Source organism: Bacillus rossius, chromosome 6 (assembly GCF_032445375.1).
Source record: "Bacillus rossius redtenbacheri isolate Brsri chromosome 6, Brsri_v3, whole genome shotgun sequence".
Classification (NCBI taxonomy): Eukaryota; Metazoa; Arthropoda; class Insecta; order Phasmatodea; family Bacillidae; genus Bacillus; species Bacillus rossius.
In genome coordinates this window covers 75,714,981-75,741,335 of record NC_086334.1, presented here as the reverse complement: position 1 = coordinate 75,741,335, position 26,355 = coordinate 75,714,981, and the positions used below count along the sequence as shown (strand labels likewise).

The window sequence follows — 26,355 nt, the reverse complement described above, 5'->3', positions numbered from 1 at the left end:
GACGTCATATAGTTCTGTTGGTCGCCACCAGATAGCAGCAGGGATTATTTTATTTTTTTCTTTAACTAAAATAATTTCAGTGCCGAGGCTGGGATTCGATCCATGGGACGTGAAAACGTCCTGGATGTCGTGGTTACGAGGCGGACACCTTGACCACTAGACCACGAGACCAATTGGGATATGGTGGAATAAATAATCTATATATGCCACGTACTGACGTCAAGTTTTATGATAAAAGGGGGGAGGGTGTCTTTGCCTTCCCAAATGCATGAAATTCAAATTATTATTATACCATCGCCATCTTTAATTCCAGCACAGACTACCAGATGGCGCCAAATTCAAAAATTAGTTGCCAGAGGCGCCGCCATCTTGGTTCTCAAGTTGGCTGGTAGATGTCGCTAGTATCGCGCGCCAAATTCAAAAATTAGTTGCCAGAGGCGCCGCCATCTTGGTTCTCAAGTTGGCTGGTAGATGTCGCTAGTATCGCGCGCCAAATTCAAAAATTAGTTGCCAGAGGCGCCGCCATCTTGGTTCTCAAGTTGGCTGGTAGATGGCGCCACCGTCGCCATATTTTAGTTCATACAATCGATACCAGATGACGCCACCATCGCCATCTTTAGTTCCTAGTGTTGCTACCAGAGTGTGCCACCATCGCCATCTTTAATTCTTAAAGTTACCGCCGGAGCGCGCCACCATCGCCATCTTTAATTCATAAAGTCGCTACCGGATGGCACCACTGTCGGCCATCTTTAATTCAAGGTATTGTCGCCGGATGGTGCCAAGTTTGAATTTAAAAACCTACAAGTGTTATGCAATGTGTAACCATTCGAGATAAGTTTGGAACCTGTAGCCATATTATTATTATTATTTATTAATGTATGTTTATTAAATATGATAGAGTATTTATAAAATATTGGTGTTGTGTAGAGTCTCTCTCTCTTCTCGTAGTGGCGGAAGACATCTCGAAGGTAGTGTTAGAATTTATGTATTAAAGCAATCACTCTAGCTGAGGAGACTAATAACTTATAGTTACAATTCAATAATAGCGGCAATTAAATGTTTTGAAATTAAAGCAAACAACGTAAATGTTAAACACATATTTATTTAAATCTTATTACAAACAGCAAGGGGTAAGAACAATCGATGATTTAAAAGAAGTAAATAACAAGTAATAAAAGTACATAATATTCACACACTGCACATCATAGTGACAAAGTGAACATTAACTCGAGGCCCAATTATACATAGTAGTATGGGTGGTCGAATAGCCAGAATTTAAGTAGCTGAACATTACAATGGACGCAATGGAAGTTTCCAGGATGCTGAATGTCAGACTGGTTGTAACAAACTTTGGTGTCGTAGTACACACAAATTTATAATTCGTCTTCATCACTATCCCCCAAGCCACTATCCGTTCCTTCATCCACATCTTCGTTCGCCTCTTGCGCTTCCTTTGCGGCCTCGATGCAGGTCATAACAGCCTGATATAAATAGGTAATAAATTCCTCTTCCTCAGGGAACTCAGCGAGAATGTTGAGGGTGGAGGATGTAAGGTGGTAATGTATATCATTAAAGTCCATACCTATGTAGCGACGTACTACCTCCATTACAAATTCCCGAACATCGTCCATCGTAACACTGTTTAAATTACAATCGCAAACACTCTCCGCGTAAACACTGGTGGAAGCCATGTTGACTGGAGCTTGGTCAAAGCAGAATGAATTCTATACCTACCACGTTAGCATGGAGATGTCGTCAGAGCCCCCCACACCACTGGGCGGTAGTTACGGTGACTCCAGAACTCGCTCGAAATATCCTGCACAACACATTCCAAAAACATGACGTAGCCTATGGTTGACGGCACAAACACCCTGAGTGGCTCTGTGTGTTTCCTCCTGCCCGAACACGCGCTGCTGTGAAAGCCTCTTCCCAAGCACAAACGTCACTCCCGCAGCAGACAAAACAGGCGTATGCTACAGGAGCTAGAACAATTGAATAACCAAATATATTTAGACTACCCAACTACATAAATGACATGAGATAATTCCTGTGCGATAATCGTACTTTAAATGTTGTAATGCATGTATAAACATTAATCATTCCGAAGTACTTGAAAATAAAAAAATGTAAGTGAGGTGTTATTCACCTTTAGCGCTTCTCGATTTCTGTATCTGCTACCCACGAATTAAATTGAGACGGGAAACCCCACCATTTCACAAAAGACCGGCCATTTCTTCGTTTGAGAACTTTCTCCACCAAATATGTGTCCGGATACATCGTAGGCTGGATCTCTTCAGCATAGAAGCCACCACGAATAGGCTTGTGGTCCAAGTCTTCGAGGTAGTAGGTCCTGGGTTCCGATTCACGAACGTGTGTCACACGGAAAAGTTCAGAACTCCAATTCGCCGTGAAACCTTTCTCAAAGACACCTTTCTGCTTGGAAATTCTCACAATGTCACCAACATTAGCTTCATGCTTGCGTGTATCTTTCTTCTTCGTGTTGGTGAATACAGTCCCAAGTAGACGATCATCCTTTACATCTTTAGGCTTCATTTTCGTGGTAGAATGCACTGTGGAATTATATTCACAAATGCCACCTGCTTATTGGCTACTGACACGTGATACCTGTCAACTGGGGCGCTTGCGATTCGATGCTTTTTTGGTTGAAGGTTTTTCATTGGCTCAAAGTCCTTCAGATAAACTGTGAACCAATCAGTCCAGTCACGTGTACCGTTGTTGTCCCCCCGCCTAGCTGGCGGCCTCCAACATTCGAACGAGGTGATCAACCACTTAATAGTTCCAGAAGTAATGAACGCACTGCTTGACCAGTGACAGGTGTAACTAAATATTAAATATATTTTATATTTTATTTTCCATTACCTTTCGTGGAATTTATTAATCATTCACTCTACGAAAAACAACTCAAGACAATATACCCGACCATCGAATTAAATACAGTACCGCTATGCCTTACATGAAAGTCTAATTATTCGATAATCTGAATAACCTATAAATCATTCATGTACAAAGCCACACATACAGGCCAATTGTCTATGGACCATGAGACCGAGTCATGACAATATCAGACGTATAGGTTAGAATTTTCAGAACCGCAGGACCTTCTTCGTCTTTAGATAATTACAGTCATTTAGACCATCATGAAATCTTAATACATACTAAAGGACCAAGCAAGTTTGAAAAATATTTTAGTAACACCAAGAGGTTTTGAACTAGTAAATATTCAGTCACTACATATTTTACTATGCGCAATCAACAAAAAGGAAGCACCATCAACGAAAAGGCAGCACATTTGTAAACACCATCAACAAAAAGGAAGAACAGTCGGAAGCACATTCATAGAAAAGGAAGCACAATCGGAAGCACAATCACAAAAAGGAAGCACATTTGGAAGCACAATCACAAAAAGGAAGCACATTTGGAAGCACAATCCACAAAAAGGAAGCACATTTGGAAGCACATTCAACGAAAAAGGAAGCACAATCATAGAAACAACGCACAATCGGAAGCACAATCAACAAAAAGGAAGCACAATCGGAAGCACATTCATAGAAAAGGAAGCACAATCGGAAGCACAATCACAAAAAGGAAGCACATTTGGAAGCACAATCCACAAAAAGGAAGCACATTTGGAAGCACATTCAACGAAAAAGGAAGCACAATCATAGAAACAACGCACAATCGGAAGCACAATCAACAAAAAGGAAGCACCATCAACGAAAAGGAAGCACATTTTGGAAGCACCATCAACAAAAAGGAAGCACATTTTGGAAGCACCATCAAAAAGGCAGCACATTTTGGAAGCACAATCAAAAAAGGCAGCACATTTTGGAAGCACCATCAACAAAAGAAGGAAGCACATTTGGAAGCACCATCAACAAAAAGAAGGAAGCACATTTTGGAAGCACCATCAAAAGGCAGCACATTTGGTAACACAAGTTACGAGAACTAAGTCTTAGTTAGAAATCAGAATGCAAGAAATAAAAACATTAAATTTTTACTTTTAATATTTTATTTATTTCTTAAGATTATACAAATAGAAGTAAAATAAGCCATTATTGTATGTAGCCAGCTTTCCTCAGTTCTTCGAGTATGAAGGATATTTCTTTTATGCACGAATAGTTTCCTGCACAAAGCGAGCCATGTAGAAGTCTTAGCCGGTCAACCAATAAGTTTGGATCTTTCCACGATGTGTAATCAATCTCTTCTACCACCATCTCACTTGCTTGTTTATTATAAATACTTTTAATATCACAATCGTCCCAGTGATCATAATAAGCGTTATCAGATTTATTTATTATAACACGTCGATTCCATCGTTTCGGTCTCAGGACACCGTTACATTCTTCGATCTTGTCAACTTTAGGTGCTTCATCACAGTCTATGCTTTTGTCAACAGCCTCAGAGTCACTGTTACAATCACTGTAGAAGACATCCTCTTCACCCAGATTACCATATGAATTCGATATCGATGATGTCGAAGTGCCATTATCGTCTTCATGCTTCCTTTTTAGGAGTCCATCATTTTTACAAAGTAAGAAAGATCTACTTGAATTCGGCTGGAATGTATTCTCACTTTTCACGTTAAGGATTCTTCCATTGTCTTCATTCTTCCATAAATCATCATCGTCCTTCAATTTAAGTTCTTCGTCGAGATCGGAAGAGCCACGAACATAATCTCTCTCAAGACAAGGAAAATTATTGTCGTAATGCAGATCACTATTCCTTAGTCCAGTAGATCCATCGTTGTACTCTGGCTTGTACGCAGGCTTAACGTTACAAGTTCTGTCATGTCTTTTTAAGCTCTCTCCCCGCGTAAACGACTTGTTACATCGAACGCAACTTATCATTTTGCGTAGTGGATTTTTAACACAGTCATTCTTCTGGTGTTGTCTTACATTCTTTCTCAAGATAAATTCTTTGCTGCAAAATTTACACCTGTGTCCTTTCGATACAGCGACAGACACCGAATCAGGATTCATATTAGTTACTGTGACTAATGTTAGATACAAACAGACAGTTTTCCAATTGGAACCATTACTTAAATATAATTTTTTAAATATTTCTTAAGCGAGAGTTATCTCATGCAAAGGTACTTGTTGTAAGTAGTTCTGCTTTTCAACAACAGATGACACCACGTATTGCTTGCAGGTAAATATTATTTCTTTCTTTCATGCGGGATGCAGGATTCTCACTAACGATCGCAATACAGGGATGGCATCGCTAGACTCCAAGGAGAAGGTAGTTTGTTCATCCAGTTAGTGTTTCTCAGATTTCTCAGGGTATATATTATTATTATTTGACTGAATAATGATTTTTTTTAAAATTCCACCTAATAAAAATAAAATAGAAGCACTCAGAGAAAACCATCAGGGATGATGTCGTTTATAAACATCATAAATTACCAATTTTTTTTTAAAAATTCCAAATTTAATCCTGATTAAGCAAAGAGTTCACAAGCCCGCTTGTGAACTCTTTGCTTAAGCAACATGAGAGTTCTAGCACAAGCGGGCTTGTGAACTCTTTGCTTAAGCAACATGAGAGTTCTAGCACAAGCCCGCTTGTGAACTCTTTGCTTAAGCAACATGAGAGTTCTAGCACAAGCGGGCTTGTGAACTCTTTGCTTAAGCAACATGAGAGTTCTAGCACAAGCCCGCTTGTGAACTCTTTGCTTAAGCAACATGAGAGTTCTAGCACAAGCCCGCTTGTGAACTCTTTGCTTAAGCAACATGAGAGTTCTAGCACAAGCGGGCTTGTGAACTCTTTGTTTAAGCAACATGAGAGTTCTAGCACAAGCCCGCTTGTGAACTCTTTGCTTAAGCAACATGAGAGTTCTAGCACAAGCCCGCTTGTGAACTCTTTGCTTAAGCAACATGAGAGTTCTAGCACAAGCTGGCTTGTGAACTCTTTGCTTAATCAGGATTAAATTTGGAATTTTTTAAAAAAAATTGGTAATTTATGATGTTTATAAACGACATCATCCCTGATGGTTTTCTCTGAGTGCTTCTATTTTATTTTTATTAGGTGGAATTTTAAAAAAAATCATTATTCAGTCAAATAATAATAATATATACCCTGAGAAATCTGAGAAACACTAACTGGATGAACAAACTACCTTCTCCTTGGAGTCTAGCGATGCCATCCCTGTATTGCGATCGTTAGTGAGAATCCTGCATCCCGCATGAAAGAAAGAAATAATATTTACCTGCAAGCAATACGTGGTGTCATCTGTTGTTGAAAAGCAGAACTACTTACAACAAGTACCTTTGCATGAGATAACTCTCGCTTAAGAAATATTTAAAAAATTATATTTAAGTAATGGTTCCAATTGGAAAACTGTCTGTTTGTATCTAACATTAGTCACAGTAACTAATATGAATCCTGATTCGGTGTCTGTCGCTGTATCGAAAGGACACAGGTGTAAATTTTGCAGCAAAGAATTTATCTTGAGAAAGAATGTAAGACAACACCAGAAGAATGACTGTGTTAAAAATCCACTACGCAAAATGATAAGTTGCGTTCGATGTAACAAGTCGTTTACGCGGGGAGAGAGCTTAAAAAGACATGACAGAACTTGTAACGTTAAGCCTGCGTACAAGCCAGAGTACAACGATGGATCTACTGGACTAAGGAATAGTGATCTGCATTACGACAATAATTTTCCTTGTCTTGAGAGAGATTATGTTCGTGGCTCTTCCGATCTCGACGAAGAACTTAAATTGAAGGACGATGATGATTTATGGAAGAATGAAGACAATGGAAGAATCCTTAACGTGAAAAGTGAGAATACATTCCAGCCGAATTCAAGTAGATCTTTCTTACTTTGTAAAAATGATGGACTCCTAAAAAGGAAGCATGAAGACGATAATGGCACTTCGACATCATCGATATCGAATTCATATGGTAATCTGGGTGAAGAGGATGTCTTCTACAGTGATTGTAACAGTGACTCTGAGGCTGTTGACAAAAGCATAGACTGTGATGAAGCACCTAAAGTTGACAAGATCGAAGAATGTAACGGTGTCCTGAGACCGAAACGATGGAATCGACGTGTTATAATAAATAAATCTGATAACGCTTATTATGATCACTGGGACGATTGTGATATTAAAAGTATTTATAATAAACAAGCAAGTGAGATGGTGGTAGAAGAGATTGATTACACATCGTGGAAAGATCCAAACTTATTGGTTGACCGGCTAAGACTTCTACATGGCTCGCTTTGTGCAGGAAACTATTCGTGCATAAAAGAAATATCCTTCATACTCGAAGAACTGAGGAAAGCTGGCTACATACAATAATGGCTTATTTTACTTCTATTTGTATAATCTTAAGAAATAAATAAAATATTAAAAGTAAAAATTTAATGTTTTTATTTCTTGCATTCTGATTTCTAACTAAGACTTAGTTCTCGTAACTTGTGTTACCAAATGTGCTGCCTTTTGATGGTGCTTCCAAAATGTGCTTCCTTCTTTTTGTTGATGGTGCTTCCAAATGTGCTTCCTTCTTTTGTTGATGGTGCTTCCAAAATGTGCTGCCTTTTTTGATTGTGCTTCCAAAATGTGCTGCCTTTTTGATGGTGCTTCCAAAATGTGCTTCCTTTTTGTTGATGGTGCTTCCAAAATGTGCTTCCTTTTCGTTGATGGTGCTTCCTTTTTGTTGATTGTGCTTCCGATTGTGCGTTGTTTCTATGATTGTGCTTCCTTTTTCGTTGAATGTGCTTCCAAATGTGCTTCCTTTTTGTGGATTGTGCTTCCAAATGTGCTTCCTTTTTGTGATTGTGCTTCCAAATGTGCTTCCTTTTTGTGATTGTGCTTCCGATTGTGCTTCCTTTTCTATGAATGTGCTTCCGATTGTGCTTCCTTTTTGTTGATTGTGCTTCCGATTGTGCGTTGTTTCTATGATTGTGCTTCCTTTTTCGTTGAATGTGCTTCCAAATGTGCTTCCTTTTTGTGGATTGTGCTTCCAAATGTGCTTCCTTTTTGTGATTGTGCTTCCAAATGTGCTTCCTTTTTGTGATTGTGCTTCCGATTGTGCTTCCTTTTCTATGAATGTGCTTCCGACTGTTCTTCCTTTTTGTTGATGGTGTTTACAAATGTGCTGCCTTTTCGTTGATGGTGCTTCCTTTTTGTTGATTGCGCATAGTAAAATATGTAGTGACTGAATATTTACTAGTTCAAAACCTCTTGGTGTTACTAAAATATTTTTCAAACTTGCTTGGTCCTTTAGTATGTATTAAGATTTCATGATGGTCTAAATGACTGTAATTATCTAAAGACGAAGAAGGTCCTGCGGTTCTGAAAATTCTAACCTATACGTCTGATATTGTCATGACTCGGTCTCATGGTCCATAGACAATTGGCCTGTATGTGTGGCTTTGTACATGAATGATTTATAGGTTATTCAGATTATCGAATAATTAGACTTTCATGTAAGGCATAGCGGTACTGTATTTAATTCGATGGTCGGGTATATTGTCTTGAGTTGTTTTTCGTAGAGTGAATGATTAATAAATTCCACGAAAGGTAATGGAAAATAAAATATAAAATATATTTAATATTTAGTTACACCTGTCACTGGTCAAGCAGTGCGTTCATTACTTCTGGAACTATTTAGTGGTTGATCACCTCGTTCGAATGTTGGAGGCCGCCAGCTAGGCGGGGGGACAACAACGGTACACGTGACTGGACTGATTGGTTCACAGTTTATCTGAAGGACTTTGAGCCAATGAAAAACCTTCAACCAAAAAAGCATCGAATCGCAAGCGCCCCAGTTGACAGGTATCACGAGTCAGTAGCCAATAAGCAGGTGGCATTTGTGAATATAATTCCACAGTGCATTCTACCACGAAAATGAAGCCTAAAGATGTAAAGGATGATCGTCTACTTGGGACTGTATTCACCAACACGAAGAAGAAAGATACACGCAAGCATGAAGCTAATGTTGGTGACATTGTGAGAATTTCCAAGCAGAAAGGTGTCTTTGAGAAAGGTTTCACGGCGAATTGGAGTTCTGAACTTTTCCGTGTGACACACGTTCGTGAATCGGAACCCAGGACCTACTACCTCGAAGACTTGGACCACAAGCCTATTCGTGGTGGCTTCTATGCTGAAGAGATCCAGCCTACGATGTATCCGGACACATATTTGGTGGAGAAAGTTCTCAAACGAAGAAATGGCCGGTCTTTTGTGAAATGGTGGGGTTTCCCGTCTCAATTTAATTCGTGGGTAGCAGATACAGAAATCGAGAAGCGCTAAAGGTGAATAACACCTCACTTACATTTTTTTATTTTCAAGTACTTCGGAATGATTAATGTTTATACATGCATTACAACATTTAAAGTACGATTATCGCACAGGAATTATCTCATGTCATTTATGTAGTTGGGTAGTCTAAATATATTTGGTTATTCAATTGTTCTAGCTCCTGTAGCATACGCCTGTTTTGTCTGCTGCGGGAGTGACGTCTGTGCTTGGGAAGAGGCTTTCACAGCAGCGCGTGTTCGGGCAGGAGGAAACACACAGAGCCACTCAGGGTGTTTGTGCCGTCAACCATAGGCTACGTCATGTTTTTGGAATGTGTTGTGCAGGATATTTCGAGCGAGTTCTGGAGTCACCGTAACTACCGCCCAGTGGTGTGGGGGGCTCTGACGACATCTCCATGCTAACGTGGTAGGTATAGAATTCATTCTGCTTTGACCAAGCTCCAGTCAACATGGCTTCCACCAGTGTTTACGCGGAGAGTGTTTGCGATTGTAATTTAAACAGTGTTACGATGGACGATGTTCGGGAATTTGTAATGGAGGTAGTACGTCGCTACATAGGTATGGACTTTAATGATATACATTACCACCTTACATCCTCCACCCTCAACATTCTCGCTGAGTTCCCTGAGGAAGAGGAATTTATTACCTATTTATATCAGGCTGTTATGACCTGCATCGAGGCCGCAAAGGAAGCGCAAGAGGCGAACGAAGATGTGGATGAAGGAACGGATAGTGGCTTGGGGGATAGTGATGAAGACGAATTATAAATTTGTGTGTACTACGACACCAAAGGTTGTTACAACCAGTCTGACATTCAGCATCCTGGAAACTTCCATTGCGTCCATTGTAATGTTCAGCTACTTAAATTCTGGCTATTCGACCACCCATACTACTATGTATAATTGGGCCTCGAGTTAATGTTGACTTTGTCACTATGATGTGCAGTGTGTGAATATTATGTACTTTTATTACTTGTTATTTACTTCTTTTAAATCATCGATTGTTCTTACCCCTTGCTGTTTGTAATAAGATTTAAATAAATATGTGTTTAACATTTACGTTGTTTGCTTTAATTTCAAAACATTTAATTGCCGCTATTATTGAATTGTAACTATAAGTTATTAGTCTCCTCAGCTAGAGTGATTGCTTTAATACATAAATTCTAACACTACCTTCGAGATGTCTTCCGCCACTACGAGAAGAGAGAGAGACTCTACACAACACCAATATTTTATAAATACTCTATCATATTTAATAAACATACATTAATAAATAATAATAATAATATGGCTACAGGTTCCAAACTTATCTCGAATGGTTACACATTGCATAACACTTGTAGGTTTTTAAATTCAAACTTGGCACCATCCGGCGACAATACCTTGAATTAAAGATGGCCGACAGTGGTGCCATCCGGTAGCGACTTTATGAATTAAAGATGGCGATGGTGGCGCGCTCCGGCGGTAACTTTAAGAATTAAAGATGGCGATGGTGGCACACTCTGGTAGCAACACTAGGAACTAAAGATGGCGATGGTGGCGTCATCTGGTATCGATTGTATGAACTAAAATATGGCGACGGTGGCGCCATCTACCAGCCAACTTGAGAACCAAGATGGCGGCGCCTCTGGCAACTAATTTTTGAATTTGGCGCGCGATACTAGCGACATCTACCAGCCAACTTGAGAACCAAGATGGCGGCGCCTCTGGCAACTAATTTTTGAATTTGGCGCGCGATACTAGCGACATCTACCAGCCAACTTGAGAACCAAGATGGCGGCGCCTCTGGCAACTAATTTTTGAATTTGGCGCGCGATACTAGCGACATCTACCAGCCAACTTGAGAACCAAGATGGCGGCGCCTCTGGCAACTAATTTTTGAATTTGGCGCCATCTGGTAGTCTGTGCTGGAATTAAAGATGGCGATGGTATAATAATAATTTGAATTTCATGCATTTGGGAAGGCAAAGACACCCTCCCCCCTTTTATCATAAAACTTGACGTCAGTACGTGGCATATATAGATTATTTATTCCACCATATCCCAATTGGTCTCGTGGTCTAGTGGTCAAGGTGTCCGCCTCGTAACCACGACATCCAGGACGTTTTCACGTCCCATGGATCGAATCCCAGCCTCGGCACTGAAATTATTTTAGTTAAAGAAAAAAATAAAATAATCCCTGCTGCTATCTGGTGGCGACCAACAGAACTATATGACGTCGCAAGATGGCTGCCTCCAGCAGACGGAAACAAGATGGCGGCCTGCAGCAGACGAAACAAGATGGCGGCCACCAGCAGACGAAAACAAGATGGCGGCCACCAGCAGACGAAAACAAGATGGCGGTTGATGTTTATATCGAATTTCAAAGTTCGAAAAAAAAATTCAAATCCAAGATGGCGTCCGTGACACAAAGTGCAACGGTGACGTCACGATTCGAAGTTGGTGGAAATTTCTAGAAATACAAAATGGCGGATGTATTGGCATACAGATTAGCATGGATTAGCATACAGATTAGCATAGATTAGCATACGGATTAGCATAGATTGGCATAGATTAGCATAGATTAGCATACGGATTAGCATAGATTGGCAAGGTCAAAGGTCAGGGTCATTGGTCATGATGACGTCATCCAAGATGGCCGCCGATGACGTCATCCAAGATGGCGGGCTCCTGGCTCCTCCGCCTGTGCTTGAACCCCCTATTTCCAACTACTTTAGTAACATGTCAAAAGTTTACCGATGTAACCCTTGTGATCACACCAATAACGAGCAGTTAAGTCCTAAATGATAATTTCCCAAACGATCCACAAAATTGTGTTTAGTAAATAATTTAATAACTCCATAAATACTTTTTTTAAGTAGGCTCTCAGTATACAGCAAACTTGGTTTGCCCTCAAACGCCATACTGCTACGGTAATAGGAATATGAAATCACTACAGACAAGATTTTGTTCCGTTTACTATGGTGAAACCAGAGCTAACCGAGAAATGACCGAACGTCCCGGAAAGTTGTGATATTTGACGATATTGCGCGAGTAGCACACCCGTACGTGACTACAGAGAATGGATAGTTTCCCTAACCGTTAGGATTTCTAGTACGAACACCCTCTCACAGGTAGGGTCATAAAATACGGTCAAAATCTTACAAAAACATCCACCACTGCTCTTTGCCACTAGCAATCCAACGACGTCAGCTAGGCGCAGCACTCAAATACATTAACTTATTAAAAAAAATTAATATGTAATGCTACCTATACATTTTACAACACAACTCGTGTTTTATCTATTTTCTGGAAAAAAACCCTATTATTATAGGAATTATGTTGTAAAAGTGAAAAAAAACTCAGAGTACATTTACGATGTATCGTTTTATTCCATTTTTATGTAGTAAACTGATTTTAAAGAAGTAAATATATAATTTTTCATTTTGTCGAATACAGGCTACATTAAAAATTTTGCATTGTTCTGATCTAAAATAAAACGATGCATCAGAAATAAAAAAAAATTGTTGCTAAAAAAATAATTTTTTATAATAAAATTTTTGAAACAATAAATCCATGCAGATATAAAACCAGAGGTCCTCTAGAGTTTTTCATTTACAAGTTCCAAGCAGAAATCGTTTATTGTTAATTTTATTGTATCAAAAAACATTCATATAAGAAAAAAATGCATATCTCATTACATGTAACACAAATACACTTTCTCATATGACTTAGCTATATTTCAAGTAATCCCTAAATAAGACCCAGTTGAATGAGTGTCGCATTACGCAGTGTGTCGCAATGCCGCGCCGGAACGGCGGTGGCCGTGAGAGATCAGTACGGCCGCAGTACACTGCAACGCTCGGGCCGCTTTAATGAGCCAACTAATTACGTTAGACTCTTTATAAATATACTGTCTTAAAGCTAAAGGTATAACCAAAAACATTTATTTGGGCATTTTTCGCAATGGACTCTTCAAATTGGTATAAATAGTATTTTTATCTGGGTGGCAAAGATAAAAAAAATATGTCATGAATTAATCGCTTAATATCATATCTTTAATATTAACAATTTATGCTTTTAGAACATTAATGGCTGTATTAGAGTCTCAAGATTATTTTGGTAATTTTATGGACAGTCTAAATTAAAAACTGTACAAATAGGTAGCATTTTAATGGACTGATGTAAGTCGCTGTCATCTAGGACTTAAATGCAAATTTTCGGTGATACGCACAAGGTCTACAGCGGTAAACTTTCGGTATGTTATTAAGCATAGTCAAATCTACAACTGTGCAAAAATTCAGCTTTGGACAAATTTTTCACAGGTTTGTGCCTTTTTAAGTCTTGGTTTCCTGGACTACAGGGGGCCCGAGTGTTGGGCGCCTTGACCGCGCGGTGACACTCGGCGATGGAGCCGTGACGGCCGCGGTTTTGGCACGTGTGCTCCTTTGAGCGCATGAAATACCCGCGGGTACTGGTGCCCCTCGTCACTAGGGAGGGAGGGGGGCTGTCGGTCGTAGAGATCTCCCGACCGTGGTAACCGGCTGTTCGCTCGTGCTCAGCCCTGAAGGGGCCTCGCAGTCCGTCATTGTAGTCGCGTCACTCATTGTTCGTGCGACGGTCGCCTATTCACTCAGGGCCACCCACTGACCTTCCCCCCGGGGCTAGTTAACTGGGTTCAGACAAGGCTACAGGAAATCTATATCCCAGGAAACAAAAGTTTGTGAAAACTTTGCCCAAAGATGAATTTTTGCACAGTGGTAGAGTCAACTATGCTAAATATATACCGAATGTTTACCGCTGTAGTCATTTAGCGTATCACCGAAAACGTGCAGTTACGTCCTAGATGACAGCGACTCACAACAGTCCATTAAAATGTTTCTTATTTACGCAGTTTTTAACATAGCCTCTCCATAAATGCATCAAAATAATCTAGAAACACTATTTCACACATTTATGTTAAAACATGTGCCAAATATTAGTATAAAAGGTTTGATAGAAATCGATGAAGTAATAAAAAAAAGTGTTTTTTTCTTTATCTCAGTCAATGACATAAAAATATGAATCACATTAAAATAAAGGATCCGATGTAATAATTACGTTAAAAAAAAAATTTGTGCATATTTCGTAAGCTAAAATGTGATATATATTTGAAGAGGCTTGAGTAATTGATTAAATCGCTAGAGCGATCCGAGTGTAGCATTGTTGTGTACGTATTGCGACAGTGCTACAGCTGCAAAGGCTGGGGTGACTTTCGCTCCCATGAAATCGAGGTTTTGTAACCTATGAAATATTCACCCCAAACTGAGATTTGGTACAGTTGTAATATCATCTTTTTCTAGTTACATGTTAAATTAACCTCCGCAAACCTTGTGCTTTACACCAAAAACGTAAAGTAAAACTTTGAATAATAGCTTCTTGAGTGCTCCACAATATTGCATTCCGTAAACATTATTACTGTAGTGAACCAAACAAAATTTATCTAAATATATTATTAAACGTGATATAATTGAAAAATGTTTCATATTATGAAATATAATTATCAAATGAATGAAAATACAGATAACATAAACCTGAATGGACCGACTTAAAAGACGTTAGAAAAGATTGTTGCATGATTCTTAAGCATTAAAATGGTATATTGCTCTGACTCAATTGATCTGACCAGTGAAAGGTTCCGAGCGACGTAGTGTGTATTGTACTGCGGGAACCTAAAGTTGCTCGGGTTGGGGCAAATTTCGGTCTTAGGAAACTAAGGTTTTTAATGTAAGAAAAAATATATAAACGCTGCCTTTTTCAACAGTGGTAGAATCAACATTTTTTAGTAACATATCAAAAGTTTTCTGCTGCAAACCTTGTGCATCACACAGAAAACGTGCGGTTATGTCGTGCTTAGATGTTGCGAAGGCCCTGCGTCGCATTAAAAGTGATGCGGTCTGTAATGACAAAAAAAAAAAAAAAAATAAAATGCTGGATATAATGTCACCATTTGTTGTATCTGTTACGGAGCACATTTTTAATGCAACACTTACTACAGGTCAATATCCGACTATATGGAAGTACTCGTTTATTAAACCAATTCTAAAAATTAAATCTCCAGAATAATCCAAAGACTTCCACCCTATAAGCATCCTACCTGCTGTTTCCAAAGCTCTTGAACACCTGGTGCATCAGTAAACATGTACATACCTATGAAAAGGAAATCTTTTAGATACTTTCCAGTCAGGTTTCAGACCTGGTCACAGTACCACTACTGTTTTAATTAATGCTATGGATAATATACGTCGTGTTATTGATAAGCGGGTACTAACGATTTTAACGCTGCTTGACCTCAGTAAAGCTTTTGATTCGGCAGACCATGCCCTATTACTAAGTAAAATTTCAGTTCTCTACAACTTCTCTCATAGAGTTTGGCTTGGTTCGAATCCCATCTTAACGTTCTTTGCCGATGTGTCGTCCTTGATAGTGAATTGTCCTGCTGGCTCCTTGTAAAAGCGGGAGTTCCTCAGGGTTCGATTCTTGGTCCACTTTTATTTGCAATTTTTATTAATGACTTACCTAAATGCCTCATTACTTGCCAATATCACATGCACACAGATGATGTTTAGATGTTCAGATTTATCTTCATACCAAAGCAACTGATATTAATCAGTCGATTAGTTTTGTATATTATGATATTGCTTCTATTTTGAGATGGGTAAGTGCCAATAAACTCATGTTGAATATTGACAAAACACAGGCCATAATAATCGACTCTGCTCTCATGATATCCAAAGTAACTTCTTTTAAACGTAATAACTTGACGCTTGGAGGAATACATATTCAGTTCTCTTAGGTTGTGAGAAACCTGGGAGTTATGATAAATTCAACTTTAACCTGGAAGGATCAGGTAATGCAAATTAGCAAGAAAATAGAGATCTTCGTGCATTGCTTATGATGCTTATACATTTTTCTCCCCTCCCCCTTCCACCCCTCCCAGCATTAAAACCATCCTTATTCAATTCTTAATTATGCCGCACTTTGATTACTGCGATGTTTTGTTTCCTGATTTGACTGATAAATTAGCAAAACGACTTCAGAATCTCCAGAACTCCTGTGTAAGATTAATTTTTGACGTGAAAACGTCTAATAAATCGATGAACGCCGATTGCACGCACGAAAAAGTGTCCCGTAACGCACATTGTCCCACTACGATGTGTCCCGTTACGCTCATTGTACGCTTGTGCCGCATCTCTCTTCCACTCGATTGGAACAACCATCGATTTGACTTTTCAATCACGTTTTCGTCGTTTGAATTATTAATATTATGTAATTTAACGATCGTCCACCGATTTTCAGCACAATCGGTACGGTTATTTAAAAGTAATATTGAATTTTCAAATACGTTTTTGTACGAATAATGGTGTTTTACAGTTACACATAATAATTCAAATTACTCCCGGGATCTTTTGCACAAGGTTTAAAAAATATTGTAACACATTATAAATAAGTTTGGTGTATTTGGGATGCGTATTTTTTTATAAAATCGTATTATAAAAAAGAAATTAAATTATTCCCCTACGGTGCTGTCATCTACGGTGACGGACGCGAACCGAACGAATCGCGCTATCTATCCTCTTTTGTAAGAACAATGGTGTTTTACAGTTACACATAATAATTCAAACTAAACCCGGGATATTTTGCACAATGATTTAAAAAAATATTGTGATACATCATAAATACGTTTGGTGTATTTGGGATGCGTATTTGTTATAAACTCGTATTATAAAAACGAAATAATATTATTCCCCTACGGTGCTGTCATCTACGGTGACGGACGCGAACCGAACTAATCGTGCTATCTACCCGCTTCCGTGGTAACCAGGCACTCGTTAATACATATTTTCCTTTGTTTATCGCGAGAAGCGTTATTATTAATGAATTATAAATAACATTTCGTGCCCGGGGCCACAATTGCATATCATTTTGAGCACTGGAAGACATAAAAACGTAAAATATTCTCGACGAATTTTAATCTCGGCCCCAGCGCTCCACGAGCGTCTGGGTTGGAGATTAAAGCCGAAATTCTTTCTTAAACTTACTAATACTTATTTTATTAACTGCTAGGGCATTTTTATTAAATTCTACGTTTAATTTCACGACGAACAAACTTCGTCGTTAAATGTGTAATTGCGAAAAAGCGTAAAACATTCTAGACGATCTTGAAGTTAAATAGCAAACATGTATAAAAGTTATAGTTCAAATAATCTCTTCGGTAAAGTAATAAACATATTTGAATTAATGAGTGCAAATAAAAGTAAATTTATCAATTAAATTGTAGATTTCATTTCAATCCTTCTTTGTGTCCATACCAAATAGTGATAATTCAATAAAAATGATTCAATTTTATTCATAAAAGTATGCAATCATTTCATCAATGTTTTGTTATGACGATGTCACGTTAAACTATCGTCCGTAAACCGACTTTACTAACAACCAATTTTTTTAACCTAAAATCACGAGACCATATAACTCAGTACTATAAGCAGTTGAAATAGTTTAGACTCACACAGGGGCGTGATATGCACATGCTGATTCTTGCTTAGAATACACTGCGGCTGGGATACCCTCAATATCTGTCGGCCAATTTAAATTATCTCCACAGCTACCATAACCGTGAGACACGATCCCGTACATTCAACCAAATGTTTATCAGGATCTTAAATTTTTGTCGTTCAATTCTCTAAAGTTTGTTTTCATTATAAACATCAAAATCTTGACCTTGTTGTTGGGCTATGTGTCTGATATCTTGACACAAATCGTCTTTAAAAGTGTCCCATAAGTTGAGAGGTTCGGGGGGGGGAAACAAAATAATAATATCACCACAAACAATTCTCTCAGCTTTAACGGACATTGAGAAATCGAAGCTTCTCTCAAAGTTATTTCCCATTGGTTATCATTTTCCAGCAAACATCAATCTTGGCAAGCGGCTTTGTAAGTTTCTTTAACAATTCCATCAACTGTTTTTAAGTCCTGAAACGATGTTGGGCCACGTACATGATGAAGTAGTATCCTGAGATAAAAACATTCTGACTGGGAAGGATGAATGCTGTACACTCTTCCCAATGCCGCATCTTTTTTTATGCCGGGTTGTCCAACTACGTCTTGGCCACGTTTCCTTCTAGAAAATTTATTGTTATCCCATGTATAGTAATGAGGGACTTCATGATAGAGTAGTGTTTTAGCAAATCCGTCACTACTGCACAGGTCAAAAAACGCAGTGAGTGTCGTTTTTGGTGTATTTTACACTATATTTTGCATGTTTTCAATGCGGCAGTCCTCTTTTTTGCCACTCTACAGTAAGCATATAACATTTGACCGGCCCAAAAATCGCGTCTTTTGTGATAATTTTTATGAGGTTTTTTTTTTTTTTTTTTTTTTTTTTTTTTTTTTTTTTTTTAATTTTTTTTTAAGTGAAACACTCGAGCGATGATGTCATACCGTTCGAAAGATCGCTGACCGGGAAAAAGTTCATAGCATCTTGCGTCTTTTCGTGGAGATACCTCGGAGACCCAGTAAATGATGACGGTAAGATGACATGCTGACCTATATTGGCAGCATTTACGCTTGCGTCTTGGTTCAAAGCATCCCTCAAATGAATATAGTCATCTGCTCTAAGCTTTTGGTGGTTTCGGCAAATAAAATTTAACCTTTCTGAAATCATCTTCGCCATCATATCCACACAATACTGATTAAACAAATCTTTGTAATAATGCAGTGTGCTAAAACAGTTGGTCCTAATCATTAAACGATAGGCATAATATTGAATACATGACACCGTCTTATTTCGTAAGGCATTCTGCTGAGGAATAGTCACATAATATATGTCGTCTCCTGATTCAAATATTAGTGGATATTGTAACGGATCGTAGGTGCGGTGCAATTCCAACACTCGTTTTATTTGTCCGTCTCTACCATGCAGTACAATATCCCTGGGTCCTTTGTCTTCGTCGACCAATAGAATGGCCACATCATTTATGGAAGGAGCGTTATATCTGCCCTGGTATTCTGCCAGAGGTGTGCGATCAGAGTGAATGATTAATTTTAAACTTTCAGGGTTGTTAAATTCGATACCATGTTTATAACTTCGTATGTACATGTTGTGGCTATTTAATACGGTCTGCAATTCGTTAATCAAATCTATTTTTAGCATAGGGGCCATGTTTTATCGCAATGATAGTTGGTCAGCTTCTGAAATAAAATATATTTGCAGAAATTGAGGGCTTTGTCCTGCTGGTGGTAAGAGGCTACCTATAAGATGATAGACTTGCCCTTCTACCTTAAAGGTGGGCATAAAATTTCCCTCTCTAATTTCTTTCGCCCCAAACGAAGTCATCTGAAATAGGCTATTGTATCTACGTGCATTATTTAAAAAATGCGCGGAATATGTGTGATTATTAGTCAAAAGCTTTTTATTGGTTCTGGTGGCTCTTTAATATTAGAAAGAATAACTTTCCCAGACGCGCAGCACATACCGCTCGCTTCATCATTCCATTTTTTAGCAAAACATTTAGGACAAACCTTATTCATTGCTCCGATTTGGATGCTGTTCTGAGAGCATAATCAATATGTGGATCGTAACTGAATGCTGATATATTAGTATGAGCTAAAATTATATTACGCATTCTAGTTGTTAACGATTGTTGTCTTTCTCACTGTGCAATAAGTCGCTGCGAGCGTTCGGCACTCGATTGTCGTTCGTATAGTTGGAATTATGATTTATTAATTTAGCAATATCTATTGATTGGAATAGCCGATTTGAACAATTCAAAAAGTAATTTACAGGAATTGAAACAGTCTTGAAAACAATATGATTTATTTGGATAAGGAATTTAACAGAAGTATGAATAACATGGTCTAATTTTGGTAGGTATTTCTATCAACTTTTAAAATGTAAAAAGTGGTTATTGTGACATAACTATAATAGTTGGACATATAGTATCGCAAAGTTTTTTGTAGTTATTGATATGTTCTTTAATATTGTATAGGACATACTTTTGTTCTATCATCAATAGTTTCCGCAGCGCATGCGACATAAGATGTTTTATGGCATTTTTTTACACATTGGATTACGTTACTAAAGTTTTAGTAAAGATTCCTTCCTTATCTTTTCTAGCAATAAATATAGCCTATGTTACTCAGGGTGAATGTAGCTTTCTAATAGTGAAAAATTTTTAGAAATCGGCACAGTAGTTTTTGAGTTTATTCATTACAAACCTACACACACAAAAAAATACAAATCTTTCCTGTTTATAATATTAGTGTAGATATGTAATGATGATGTAGAGAAATGTAAATGTTTAATGTGGTTAAGTGTAAGAAAAGGCGTATGCCCTTAACTTTGCCACCAACAAAGTCGATAAATAAAATAAATAAATAGCAGCTCCTTGCAGTGCTCCACAAACATGAATCCTACAAACTTGTTTTTGTTGTATCATTTAAGGTAACAAATAAAAAAATTTCACAACACCTATTATATATGTGGTAGTATAGAAGTAAAAAAATATATATATACTATGCAAAATAAGCAAGATGAAACAACACAAATTTAGAAATAATGTTTTTACCGAATTTCTGGAATAAAATAAAAATTATATAAACTACAGAAACTTAAAAGACCATACGTAAAAGTCTTTTAAATTTAGTTTCTGCATATTGATTAATCTTTTTAAATGTATATTTTTTGGAGTCTACAGTAATCGATTTGATAGCTAGAGCATTCGGAGTGTCGCAATGTGTACTGCTCTGGGATCCATGGCAAGTCGTTTGGGTAGGAGCATTTTAATCACAGGTAACAAAGATATAAATAATCAGGTCAAATTCGCTAGTAAAAAGCTTTAATTAACTAATGTAAGGACATATGCAAAAGTTTATTTTATTTTATAATATTACCTCATGATAAAAATATTTACTTATAAGAAATTCAAACCTTAATTGGCGCTCTGAAAACTATCAGTGTTTGTTTCTAATAGAACAAGTAGCCTGGATAAAATATAAATAGAATACTTTTTAAAGTGATAGAATAAGTCAAGAAATATAATATACTTATTTGTTGATTAGTATTGGTATTAATAATAATTTAGGTAGCTATTTTTTCTAAATCAGTTTTTTTTGTCTTCACAGTGGTTATTTTTTTCTTAAAAATTTACATGCTAAAAACATGATCTCATATGATATCCTGCCTCATCTGCACTGTGACGTCATATGTCCGGTCCCTAGAGTTATGACTTTAAAGCTCATTAGTAATTCCACTTTCCCATTCCAAATTACAAGTAAATTCTCAAATCGTTATTGATGAGAAGGAAAGCCTACCCAATTTGTTTTAGGTAGTTATAAACATAATTTTTATAGTTGGTATTTTTGGGTTTTCCTGTTGACAAGTTCCAAAAAATAATTTTATTGCAGTTTTATGGAGCCATTTCACAGGGGAAAAGCAATAAAATTATTTTCTTATTTGCGTTCATTTAACTCAAATGTGTTAAATCAAATAAACGTAACATATCTGCAGCAATCCCTAAACAAAATCTTCGGAACTTTGAAACTTGGCCATCAAGGTCGCGTGCAACGCACGTCGCGCCGGCTTGCTGCGACCGGAGCACCGCCGCAGGACGGCACACACGCCGACACTTAGGCTATTCTAGCTATTCAAATAATTGTGCTAGACTCTTTATAGTTAAATTGCCTTAAAGCTTAATGAATAAGCAAGAACTTTTATACAGATGATTTTGACGTTGTTCCCTTGTTCTGTATGTAAATCATAATTTTATTTAAATGACTGGTTTAAACAATCATTAACGTTCGCTATTTTGTTTTATCTTTAGTATTCAACATAGAAGTATTTGTTCACGTGGGTGTTTCGAATAGCGTTTCTAGATTATTGTGATGCCTATATGGAGAGTACGTTAAAAACTGTGTAAATGGAAAGCATGTTGACGGACTGCTGTAAGTCGCTGTCATCTAGGAATTAACTGCACGTTTTTGGTGATACACACTAGGTATACAGCGGTCAACTTTCGGTACTTATGTTATTAAGCACAAGCTGAAGTACCCGGCGTTACCCGGGCTAAAGCACCCTTGGGAGTTGAATTTATGAAAACTTCATTCTCACATGATTGTGTAATATAAGGATCATCATTTCCGAGTTTCAAGTCTGTGGGATATATACTTGATAAACATAAAATTTAAATCTATTAACACCACCGTAATATGTTATAGAAATTTGTGAAACTTTCAACACTCACACTTTTCTCGTGGTAGGCGTGATTCAACGGTTTCGTCAGATAATAGTTATTTTAAGGAATCCACAGGCTCTTTCAACGTGGGAATGGCTACCTTGCCCCCAGAGCGACACACTGCGATGCTACCAAATACCTAGGAGTAAATTTTTTTATCCCACGAACCTTTTTATAGCTCAAACATTTTTTATTTCTCTCTGGACCCAATTATGAAGTCCACACAGACGAAGTCGCGGACAGAAGCTGGTATCTTAATAATTTTAAAATTATTATTTTTTAGTTTGTTTTGTTGTTAAAGCGTGTTTTTTTTTAGTTTTTGAAATTATAATTTAGTTCTGTAACTAAATATATAAAATAAAAAACTGGAAAGGATACCTAACAAAAATATTTAAACAAAACAAACTTTTCCTTAAAGGTTAAAAAAAGAATGAAAAGAATTATGAAGAAATATGAAAAGTGAAAAAGTAGAATAAGAAGTAAAATAACTAATCTTAAAAATAATAAAAGACAAACTATCGCTTATCATCAGGATAAAACAAAAAAAAACTAATTTTACCGGTTAAACATACACTATCCGTAGAATAAGGTACCTATATATTGTCCTTTATCGATATGAAAAAAAAAATTATAGATGTTGATAGGATGCTGTTTTTTAGAGTATTTTTTCAATTTTTTTTATCTAATTAAAATATTACAATCTAACGCTTCTAATTTTTAGTTATACTAAAAAATTTGAACATAAATTATATTTTAAATAACTGAAACACGCTTTAACAGCAAACCAAACTGAAAACTCGTAACTGATATTGTAAATAAGTGTGAGGTACTTTTTACTTTAATTTACACTAACTCTATTTTTACAAGTAGTTACCAATGAAATATGCACAACAATTGATATCAAGCACAATTTATATCGCTAAGCGGACGAGTCTCGTCAAGAAGTAGCCTATAGGAAGTTGCCAGATCTATGGGGGCCATAGAGAAATGACACAAACCCACCGATAAATCAACCAGACGGCTAGTTTTGTTTTCTGTTATAGTGTTTATATATATTTTATATACGCATTTATACTATTAGTTAGAGCAAATTATAAAACGGTAAATAAAAAAAATAACAGGGCCATATACTGTTGTGTTGGTGTACTAAGATGTGATGGTCTTGCAACTGAATGTAAACAATCGAAAACGTCTCTGAGCGTTATTAAAAATCAACTTATATTTTAAAAAAATTAAGAGAACCGATTTTGATGTAATGAAGTTTATGTGATGCCCAAGATTACCCTCAAGTTAACTTTGAAAACCACATTGATGATAAAATACAAAATGGGTAATGACAATTGTAAAGTACAAAATGGGTAGTTACAATTGAACCACACCTGTCGACGACAAACGGTCAATAAATAGCTTTAAGTATTCTTACTCTCTACCTAGTTCCTTATAAAGCGATAATTCAAAACAGAGTCATCTACTGGTGTATTGGTGTACTACGATGCAGAGCTTTAATTTTTCTTACTCTCTACTCAGTTCCTTGCAATAGCAAAACGTAATGGCTTCACGGCTATTGCTCGGCGGACATAGAGGAATGACACTAACAGTTTGTATATCTATGACACACATGACATAAAATTAAGATATATTTTTTTCACCCACTTCAAAATTATTTTTTGAGACAAAAGATAGCCTGTGTCCTTCTCAGGATATAATCTATCTCCTTGCCAAATTTCATTACGATTCGTTAAGCCGTTTAGCCTGGAAAAGGTAACAAAAAAACAAACAGGCAGAGTTACTTTTGCATTTATATTATTAGTAAGGATAGTTGACTCTACCACTCTGCGAAAATTCAGCTTTGGAAAAATTTTCGACAGGTCCGTGTCTCGTCTGGTCTTCGTTTCCTGGACTACTAGCTCACCGGGTGTTGCCGAGCTCGTCTGACGTCACTACTGTACCGTTATTTGCGCGTGGCACACCTCATGGAAGGAACGAACATAAATAGACAGTCTAAAAGACTACCGCTGTGTCCAAGTGGAAAGGCCATTCAAAAACAAGTCTTCCACCCTGCGCGCCGGGTAAGCTGTCCCCTATAGTACCACAACAGTCCTTTCTGGGTAGGTTTTTTTTTTTTTCCCCATCCTCAGACTGCCCTTCAAGAGAGATAGAGAGCCAACACCTGCACGGGAAACAAAGGTTTCAACTTGTGGAAAATTTGTCAATGCTGAATTTTTGCACAGTTATAGAGTCAACTGTGCTAAATAACCAATTTACTTCTGCAGATCTTGTACGTATCACCGAAAATATGCAGTTAGGTCCTACATGACAGCGACTTACAGCAGTCCATCAAAATGCTTTCCATAAATGCATTTTTTTAACGTACGTAGATTCTCCATAAATACATCGCAGTAATCTAGAAACGGTATTACACACATTATTATTATTCAAAAATGCCCATAAAAATTGGAGACGAAGGTCTGATAATGTAGCCGGTAGGTGGATAGTGTAACTCTTCAACTTTTTTTTTATTTCTTGGAACATGATATTAATATTTGGCATTCCGCGTGTTTAAATGCATAAAAAATCAATGCATTTGTTATTCCAATTTTTGTGAGTAACACCAAGCTACATACGAGTTAATTACATATTAGGTTAGAAGAAAATTAGTAAAATCATTCTTAAATGCGCAGAGAATAAATAGATTTTTTAAAAGGTTTGTAAATAATATTTTAACCTCCGACACAAATATAGGAGTGTTAGAAGTTTGAAGCATGTCTGAGTTGGCATAAGGCATGATGTGAGGACTTGCGCGTGATTTCTCACCGGGCTTCCGAGGACCAGACCTGACCCAGGTCCTCGGATTGAAAAAACCTTATTTTCTCGTATATCCTGTCCTTTAATGCCTTCTTGCAAATTTTCAACGAAATCTGGCCGAGTCCTCGGTTACACCGTAGAGCGACAAATTCATAGTTCAGCGTTTTACCGGTAGGAAGTACTGTAGTCGAAATTATTAATACACCGAGTGTCCGTTTATACGCTAGTAGACACAATTCGAGGACCTGGTTACACACTTCTCTGAACACACAGTTTGCCTACAGCCGCTGTAACCGAGGACGTAAATATTTCTGCATACCTTCAGCTTCTAAAACACTTTAGTATTAATCCTGCAAACCTACGACCTTGAATTTTTTAACTGTAAGCGAGGACTTGTTTGTTTAATGTGTTACCATGATATTAATACATCCATATGAACTGCGGAAATGGAATGTCCGATTATTTTTGTCTTCTTATAGGAATATAATTACGAGTATTAAAGCCCACAGAACATATTTGCTGTGCGTTGAATAAGCCCTTCTTTGTGATTTTTTTTTCTTCAAATTGTTTCTAATTACTTATATTTTGGTGTGAAAATTTCCAATTTTTCGACTGTTCCTGAGATTAAATCCGTAAAATCGATGTTACGTAAAATGCGGGGTTCGCTAATCGGAGTTCTAGTGCAATTAGAACTGCGCAAACCTGCGAAACCTTTGCCGCACGCCACACGCTGTTACAAGTGTATTTTTTTACCAATAATCTGCTTGTATTTGTGTTCCAGATAGTGTGAGAGAAAGCTTATGTGAACTGGACAATTTGCATGATGCATCAGTCAGAAAATGTGTTGAAACAAACAACTCTGACCCAGTATTTTTCAAAAAAAGTAAACGTTACTTTTTTTTGTATAGTGTTTTTTTATTATTGCGCTTATTTAATTAAATTCAGTTTACATAGATTAGTTTACTATTCTTTTTATATATACATTTATATATTTCCGGCTGTGTGTATGTGAATAAAC

General features: G+C 37.3%; 1 protein-coding gene across 2 annotated transcripts in view; it reads left to right on the top strand.

The window, feature by feature from the left end:
* Positions 1-26,355, top strand: part of LOC134533314 (torso-like protein) — a 336,387-nt gene that overhangs the window by 27,855 nt on the left and 282,177 nt on the right. The gene's annotated exons all lie outside the window — the stretch shown is intronic.